This window comes from Haliotis rufescens, unplaced genomic scaffold, assembly GCF_023055435.1.
Source record: "Haliotis rufescens isolate VD_foot unplaced genomic scaffold, xgHalRufe1.0.p SCAF_1, whole genome shotgun sequence".
Lineage (NCBI taxonomy): Eukaryota > Metazoa > Mollusca > Gastropoda > Lepetellida > Haliotidae > Haliotis > Haliotis rufescens.
The window spans coordinates 54736961-54747127 of NW_025963779.1; positions in this window are offsets into that span (position 1 = coordinate 54736961).

A 10167-nucleotide genomic window follows, 5' to 3' on the forward strand; every position below is an offset into this window, starting at 1 on the left:
ATGTGATTCTCTCAGGCAATTTATAAAATGTGTAAATATTGCAGTCATTTTGACTAAAAAATCTGTCCAGATTGATCAAGACGATCAAAAGGGCCTACAAACATCACAACAGATTATTATGTAGGATTAAAAGCCAAACAACTTAGAAATGTACTTTTCAACGTTACATTTTCAGTCTCTTGGTGATGACATTAAACATCAAAATGTTTGGAATTCGTTGTCATAATAATACAGATGGAAATGTTTTTCAGTCACTTTGTAAAATAACTGAATATTTAGACGTTTAATAAATTTGTTACACATTTGACAGTAAAAAAATATACACACTATAAAAAAAGCATATGCTCAGGTGAAATATATACTTTGTGTTGCAAGTCAAAATAGTGTATACGAAAATCGCAAAATTACCAAGCAAGTGACTTATCAAAACTTCGGAATTGCATTAGATCAGTGCCCCTTTAAGAATAGGACTTATATTTTCACAAATTTTGTCAAAAAGCACAACTCAAGCACGGGTAAAGTTCACTGTCATGATAATTGGTATTCAAGCCCATGATCAGTTAATTCTGTTGTTACTCAGCAAATTCCAGCACCTTACAAAGATGTAAGAGTAAATGATACTTAAAGAGACACAATATCCATGACAAGCAAACCTTGGAAACTTGTTCAACAGTAGCTGCAACAGCTGTTGTGCTGACAAAGATGGTGGAGCATCCACAAGTGATTCCTTCTGCCCAACTAAATCACGACTTTTGGCAAAAAATAAGACTTTAATCTGAAACAAACAAACCTGGTTTCATTAATCACAAAATAATGTTGTATACAGTGTATATTTTATCATAATTTAATAATCGTGTGAAGTATCCTGATCCATATGCTGAATACGGAAATAGTGTTCTATTTCACTGTTCAATCATGTAATTCACAGTTTGCCATAACCATTAGAAATTATAGAATGCTCAAACATTGTCTGTGTTAGCACTGTACGGACGTTATGTAAATACGATAGACAGGACAATTTATCGTAATCGATGATTATCTGACTTTAACACGTTTGAATAATCTTTATCTAGTGGTCACTGTTGTTGTTGAAATGATAAAAAGAAATCGCATTGATTGACAATCACGTTCGTTGTGAGAATGCAGATCCTACCTGAATATTGTCTGTCATGTTCGTCCCTGCTCCATCTCACTGAAGCACTAGAAACAACAGTAATCTCCCCTTGATCGCTCAATTGAGACTGGGCACTGTCTACTAATTTTGTTGATGCGTCCAGGCATATTAACAAGGAAACCGATTCCTGCCATCATTGCTCATGCAGACGCAAACAAAATTATTGACACAAAAAATACAGTAGCAGTCTAAAACCAGCACGTGAGTACAAATGAATTGTAACATATGAATTTGTATAAATTCCCGTCGACCGAAATGAATAGCCTAATCAAACAGGTCGCAAGAGTTTATCGTTCAATCAGTAAGGACGGCGGGAAATACAAATTAATGCCCATCACAACACTGAATATTGGACATTCAAAAGTTACAACTAGGCCCTATAGGTACAAAACTATTATCTCATTATACGTATATTTGATGGTCACATATCAGAGTTTAAACAGGTTTTAATTACTGAGGTATTTCAAGTATACTATTGTTTGCCAAAACTAAAGCCTACTAGGCCTACAAGTTGCCCATGGGAACAAGTCAAAAGGGTAACAGACACACTAGCAAAGTCTAGAAGGGCCACACCAAAAACTCAAAAGGGCCACAAATCTTAGTCAAAACGGCAACTTGAAAAAGTATAAATATAAAGCATAGTGTTTGTTTTTATTTGTTTGCTATATTTATTTCATTAATCCAAAGGATTTAGTATAAACTTTGATCTATAGTGAAACCTGTGTGTGTGGTCTTTACTAAGCTTTTGTAATACATACTTTGATACTGTGTGTGATGGACCTTTGATCATCTGTGAATCCTGTGTGTGTATTGTCTTTACTAAAATTTTGCAACAGAGTGGGAAAATGATCGAAAGTGCCGGTGCTTAGATTGTATACCTCTAGTGCCTGTGGACCAAAAACATTTACAGAACTATAAAGTGTTGTCACTTCCCCTAGTGTACAGTGCATTCACCCTGTGCACACTCATACCATGGTAGATGGATGACCAGATTGTGGAAACATGAATATGTTCATACACCCAAAAGGCGAAGCACAAAGTGTCAAAACGTGTGGTGTCACCCTGGGCAAGTGACTTAGTTTAAATGTGCCTGTTCACCTCGCAGGGAATGGAACCTGATATTTGGATGCCCTTAGGCAGCTTGGGTTGTATACTCCCCAGGGAATTGAGAATGATTACTGAAATGCATATGGATCCACTGGTTGAGGAACAAATAAACCTCCTTTTTGCATATACTAGTATCTGGATAAGTGTGGTAGATAAATGTATCAAATAATAACATACTGTGTTGATTGTCCACTGTGATTGGATTGACTTAGTGTCAGAGTGATTGGTATATACATGGGGTGAAGTGGATCACTTGCATTACCTACCACTCAATAAGCCTGCTAAATGTGTACATTTTACCAAAACTGTTCTGAAGAATCAGCAAGCTCTTGATAGTGACTCCTGCAAGCACTGGACTCATGGGGCACAGGGATGAGCAATGTTTAGCCAGTTGAGCCAGAAGAGGTGCTTTATAGTGCTGATGTATGCCTACTGTAAAGATCTTTGTTTAATGGAATGAATAAAGAAATAAAACATACAAAATGTATACTTTCATATGTAAAATGTCACCACTTTGGGTTTGTTGACCTTTGGACTTTTTAGGGTGTCTCTTTTGACTTTTTTGTGTGGCCGTTTTAACTAGGGGTTTGAGGTATTTTTTACTCTTTCGTGGCCATTTTGACCAAAACATTGTGGCCGTTTTGACTATAACCGTAGCCAATTAAGGCATTCAGTCAACACTTTGACTTTCTGCTGACTCAAGTTAATGATCTGGATTTATTTTCCAAAAATAATGTTATATCAAGCGTGGACATAGCTTTTGGAAAATAGGGATTCATTTTTGTTAATAACATCACTTGATCACTGAGTTATAGTGTTGTTCAAATTGAATTTATATAACCTTAGTAAACTGTTCACATATTTGCATAAATGATATTCTTATGACAAACCTGATACAGCCAACCAATGTTGCATGAATTTGAAGTATGAACAACAGAACAGGTAATAAGGACATGCTCAGAACAGTGTGAAATATGAACACTTGCCTGATACCCCAAGACCAGAAAGGTATTCAAAGGACTACTTGATTGCTGGAGCAACTAAACTCACGGGCAAAAGAAACGCTGGCTTCTAATATTCGCATCTAATAAAGACATATGAAAAATTATGTCAACAGATATCATTTTATTTTACAGAAACAACAATAGACATCAGGTTTACGAACTCTGACAGCCACGTGATGATATGTTCAGGAATTATGAGCATTTTTGGAAGAGGTGTTTGAATGTCCATAATTCGATCATGTTCTTTTTCTTGTTGTCAAACAATAACACACCTGAAAATCACAATTAATCATCAATATCGAGTGTGTCCACCTCTAGCACATATGCACTCCCTGACACGACGTCATACTGATGTTACTAGTCTCCTCACAATAGCTTGAGTGATGAGACGCCACTCTTCTTGCAGTGCCTGCGTCCAGGTCTGTCTGTCATGTGGGGGATGCTGACGTTGCCGAATACGTCTCCCAAGATGGTCCAAGAGGTGTTCTATTGGATTCATGTCAGGGGATCGGGCTGGCCACGGGAGAACTTTTTGTTGTTTGCATTCAAAAGGTCTCTTGTAACACGTGCAGAGTGTGGAGTGTCGTTATCCTGTTGCAACAGCGTTCTGGGATCATTCTGCAGGATTGGAAGTACGGCTGGTGTAAGGACCTGGTTGATATAGCCGTTAGTGTTGAGGTTACCATTTATAACTACCAGGTCGGTCTTGGTGTCACCGCAAATACCGCCCCAGATCATCACACTGCCAACGCCATGGGGGTGCACTTCCTGAACGCAGCAACGTGTCGTACGTTCGCCTCTACACCGGTAAACTCGCAATCGGCCGTCAGCAGTGAAAACCTGGAACCTACTCTCATCGGTAAACAGCACTCTGTCCCAATGTCGTCTTTGCCAGCGTTGCACTGTACGAGCCCACCTCAATCTGTTGAGTCTATGTTGTTGGGTCAAGGTCATTCCCCTCAAAGGTCGATAAGCTCTCAAACCAAAATGGCGGAGACGTCGGGCTACAGTCCTTCTGCTGAGGGTGTGTTGGAAAGCATTTTGTGCTGATGACGTCACAGTGAGGAATCTGTTACGTAGGTGCAACATACGCAAATAGCGGTCTTCGTTGAGTGTGGTTACTCGTGGTCTTCCACTTCGTGGTTTGTCTGATGTCCGGCCAGTTTCACCAGTCTCTCGATGGTGGTTTTGTGACAGTTCATGATTTCTGCAACTCTGGTCTGAGTTTCACCCATCTGCAACATTCCTATTGCTCTCTCTCGCTGCTCAGACGTCAAGCGTGGCATTCTTGTAGGTGAAATCTAAACGATTCAATGCTACAGAAGGTTTCTGTGAACAATTTATACCTAAATCTTGCACGAAATTTTCCTTATGCATTTTTTACAAAAAGAGGGAAAAAACGTATTTCTCCGAAAATCACGTGCTGCAGATTCGCCACGACCCCTGTAAAATAATTGGCGCGTTTGGGAGAATGTTTTTATATGGTATTGAATCATGGTTTTAGGTTTTGATCAAAACTGTGTCAAAGTTTATAAAACCAGCGTTTCTTTTGCCCGTGAGTTTACATGGTAATGAGGAAGAGAATATCTGGATGTCAACTTCTTTATTATGAGGAACACAACGTTTCGGAGTATATGCTTACTCCTTCATCAGGTGAATGAATGCCATCTCTAGAATTTGTTGTTAATTATATACTCACATGCAAAAGAAACGCAAGTCGAGTATGCAGAATACATGTTATTTATTTTCAACAGTAAAGACAAGAAATACTAAAAGGGCAAGATTGACAAAAATTTGACTGAAGACAGTTTAATGGATTAAAAGGCAGATGACATAATTGGTTTTTTTCAAATGTTAAGGGCTTACACAGTTTCAGGTCAATACCCATAATGTCAGTCAATACCTGGTGTGACCACCATTAGCATTGATCACTGCCACACATCTCCTGTACATTGAGTGGATCAGACAATTTGTGAAGGCCCTAGGGATCCTCCTGCACACATCCAGAGCAGCTGTGCTTAGTTCATCGGCAGTTGTAGGGACGGGGCGCACATTGTGCAGACGCCTTTGAACCTCATCCCACAAGTGTTCGATGGGGTTCAGATCAGGACTGAGGGCTGGCCACGGTAGAACACGGATGTTGTGTTGTTGCAAAAAGGCCATGGTAGCTCTGGCAACATGGTGACGAGCGTTGTCCTGCTGGAAAATGTGTTGTTGATGTTGTGCAAAAAATGGAACAACGTGGGGTCTGATCACTTGGTCAATATATACCACTGAGCAGTGATGCCGTGTCCCCGACCTTGACCAACATTCAGAAAGCACATGGGTCCAAGTCTCGCATTAAGTCCAATCCCTGCCCATATCATGACACTAGGTCTACCCCATGGATCCCTTTCTACAACGTTTCTGTCAGCGAAACGATCACATCGACGACGCCTTTTCCGTCTGCATGGGAGACAAAAGCGACTTTCATCAGAGAAGATGACACGCCTCCACTCACAATGACCCCAATTGTGATGACCCTGTGCCCACTGAAGTCGTGCTTGTCGATGCCATGGTTGGAGAACAGGACGACCTGCTGGTCGGCGACATCTGAGGTTGTTGGAATGGAGACGTCAGATCACAGTGTCCCGACTAATGTGTCGATTATGGGTTCCTGTGGTCTGTTGAACACTTTCACTTGCAGTTAGGTAATCTGTGGTCTGTGTAGCATTGTATCGATGCAGGAGACGGTAAATTGTGGTTATGTTAACGTTGAAATGACGGGCAACATCTTGGACAGACTCTCCAGCTTCCAAGTTTCTCTGACCAAGGAGTGGTAGGTCCAAGAATCGGCCACAGTTTTATACCCACTACAGTTCGTGACAGTTTCGTGCATTTTCGATTTCGCGAGAAATCGGTGAATGATACCCACATATTCATTGAAATGGTGCATTTTGGCGATTTGTTTTTTATGTTGCGTTTTTACTCAGGGCTTCCAAAATGCAACCAAAAATATTGACAACACCATCAGGCTTCACTACATGCTAAAACTCGTATCAATTTATGGTTCCGTGTTTGTTACCTATTTGCTTAAAACCACTTGCGTTTCTTTTGCGTGTGAGTATACATAGTAATGGACCGGATATAATGACATGTGCACATATTCTAGGCCCACAATATTGTACCTTTATTGTTTCCAGATAGTTTGTTAATGGAATTTGACTGTCTTCTGTTCATAAAGAAATTAATGAAATCTCTAGTATTTGTTTTTAATTATGCAGTGAATCATTTCTTTTTATGAAATAATTGGAAAATCTTCATTTTTAGTTTCATAGACATGATAAATAATTTAACATTTTAAATAGGCAGGTTTTCAATCACCAAAGGCTCTGTTGACACAAAAAGTCTTCTCACATCACCTGTGCACCTGTACAACCACATTTTCTAAACAAATGGTCATACTATCGATGTATGGTGACCAGCCTTTTAGATCGCTTGATGACAAAATGCTCTCCAGGATATTAGCAGCTGTAGTTTTACATATATCAAACTTTAAGGACACAGTCAAAGCCACGTTCACTTAATTTGTTTTGTAACATTAATTCATAAAAATACTGACATTATATTTGGGAAATTTAATATTAGCAGCACATTTGGATGTCTGGAATGTAATGTTATTTTACATACAGGCAGAGACCATACACCACCAATATATCGGTACATGTATATGGTATCTGGTACAGGCAACTCTTGAAAACAATATATCCGGTTTCAGTTGTAGATATCCCAACTTAAATGCCAGAGCTGTTATTGTCATGTGAATTGTGAACAAACAGATTTCACCATGTTTCAGGTACAACTGCGCTTTAACAAAAGCATAGCAAAAATTTAACATCAGGCCACTAAATGCATCCAGTTTTCTCTTCCTAATGAGATAATCTTATCTGTTTTTGAAGTGAACGAAATTGACTGGTTCAGAAGTGGACGTTAAACCCATAAATGACTGTCTATTACAATGGAGTTCTTAAATCTGCCATAACTGAGACAATCCACCACAGAATAGAGGTGAGGTCAAGTGAAATGGAGTATAACGATGTGTACAGAATAGAGTCCTAACATACATCTGACTCCGACCTATATACTTCAGATATACCTATTTGTAGTCTAATAATGTCTGATGAAATCATTTCTTAACACAAATAATTCCATAAAGTTGTGCATATTTATTATTTACTCACCAACTTCTAGAATGCCAATCACACAGTTACAAATAATTTTGTTCAAATAATTTCAGTTAAATGAGAGAGAAAAAATGTAAGAAAAGTATTTTTATTTTGTGTTAATTTATAGCAACCTTACCATAACTATTTTTCACAGATTGAATATGTACATCAAGAAAAACTAAAAGTCAAGTGTGGCCATAATGATATGTTCTGTGTTGGGAAGATTCAATGAATGAATGAATGAATCATTTGACAACATAATATGTCAACACAAGGAAAGTTAATGTTCCTTGTCACACAAGGAGAAGTGGGCATTATGCCAATGTTAAGCTTAGCCAGAACTCCAGTGTTCTGTGTTTCTAATTCTATACAAGCCCACAGGGCATGTTTAACTAGGAGTTTACAATACCTCCAATACCACCCAAGGTGAAAGAGAATATGGATGTATTTATATGTATCATGATAATCAACATGTATCCATTGTCTCACACACATGATGATGAAACTCAAATGTGTTACTTTCTTTGCTAGGTGCTGGGTATGACACAGCACAATATGAACACAATCTTTACACCTGGGGATCCGCCTCCAATTCCTAACATATGTGCACACATGGGTACAGCTCTTTTTTTAAAAGCTGGGGTCCATTTTGTGATATGACTATTCACTTTTAGTAATCGTGTAATTTTGTTGAAATTACATCACCAAATGAGTTAGTCATAGTGTTGTTATACATTTATATTAAGTATATTGCCTGATTGCCTAAAAATATCTGAATCTATAGATATTGATAGAGACCATATATTGGTGTATAGTCTCTAAAATTGAGTTTGCTTATCAAATGACAAGGGTGCACACCCCTGTATCCCCATCCCTTTCTGGATCAACATGTATGGTGGCAACATTGTGAGTAATGGAAACATGACAATGGATGTTTGCTCTGAGCACCTGAAGTATAGGAGGTTGTTTAAAATATTTGTCTTAAAATTAATAAAAGTGCCACTGTCAGATCTGTCTGATTCTTGAACTCCTTTAAGTCAATACTATCATATGCTGAAGGATTAGATAAACCTTAGTCAGTCATGGTTAAGGATGTCCGCTGCTCTGTATATGAGTATTTAACTTGAACTAATATTGATATTTTTATCCTCTGCCACGAACTGGGGCTGGGGATATAGGAGCGGAATTCATCTGTTGTCTGTCTGTCTTCCATCCGTCCATCCGCTTCCCACAGACGAATTTTCTCAAAAACTATTTAAGTTAGAGAAATGAAATGTTACACAGTGGTATTACTGGTCATGATCTTAAATTAGTTATAGCCCTTGCTCCATGCTTTTCAACTTAGTGCATACTGCTGTGAAATGGGGACACGTCTTCTCAGAAACTACTGATGTCACATGAATGAAACTTTACAAGCTTATCTAAGAGATATTGTCAAGACTGAGTTTGAACAATGGTGCCGTAAGTTATTTGTTTACAGAGTTATGGCCCTTGCTCCGTGCTTTTCAATTTACTGCATAATGTGAGCAATGGGTACAGCTTTTCTCAAACTACTGATGTTACATGGATGAAACTATGCATGCCTATCTATGAGATACAAGTTTGTTAGACTGTATTCGAAAATTGGTCCCTTAAATTATTACAGAGTTACTACCCTTAGTACATTTTTTTAGAGGGGCGGTCAGGTAGCCTAGTGGTTAAAGCGTTCACTCGTCACGCCAAAGACCCGGGTCCGATTCCCGACATGGGTACAATGTGTGAAGCCCATTTCTAGTGACCCCCGCCGTGATATTGCTGGAATATTGCTAAAAGCGGCGTAAAAACATACTCACTCACTCACTCACTCACATGTTTTTAGATTTTGAGCATACACAGTTATGGCCCTTGATCCATGTTACTTTTCAAAGTGCATAGTGTCTGCAATGGGGACAAGTTTTCTCAGAAACTACTGAAGTTAGCTTATCTAAGAGATATTTATCAAAACTGAGTTTGAGAATTGGTGCCATAAATTATATTTTCCAGAGAAGGAGCCTTTTGTGTGTATTAATTTAACATTTGATCCTTTTTTCTGATAACATAAAGCGAGCATATCTCTTCTTAAGGCTTTATTTTTTCATCGTTTATATTCACTACTATATGAACAATTATAATTGTAATGTGGCAGGGGATAGTGATGATGCTGTTTTACAGAGGTAGAAACTAACATTTTTAGTCGACTAGTCCTTATAACAATATTATATCAAAACCCTTAAAAATGGCAAATTTCTACTAGTCCTTATGATACCTTACCCCAGTAACTATTCGGCAGTTTGGTAAGGGCTACAGGGCTAGTGCCAATTTCTAATGCTGTTTTATTGTTGATTAATTATCTGTCAAAATATAGAGTCCTATAAGGAAATCATTCATGCTCTTTAAACAGTTTTGTATAAAGGTATAATTATTAGTATTTAACTTATTAAAATATCTAACCATTTCAGTATGAAACATTTGTCCATAAGAAAACATCAAAATATATTCACAAATTTACAAAAACAATGTCATGGTGTCATTCAAATACAGCGTTAGAAATTGGCACTAGTCCTGTAGTCCTTACCAAACTGCCCAATAGTAAAGGTATCCTAAGGACTAGTAGAAATTGGCCCATTTAAGGGGTTTGCTATATGCTATCATTATAAGG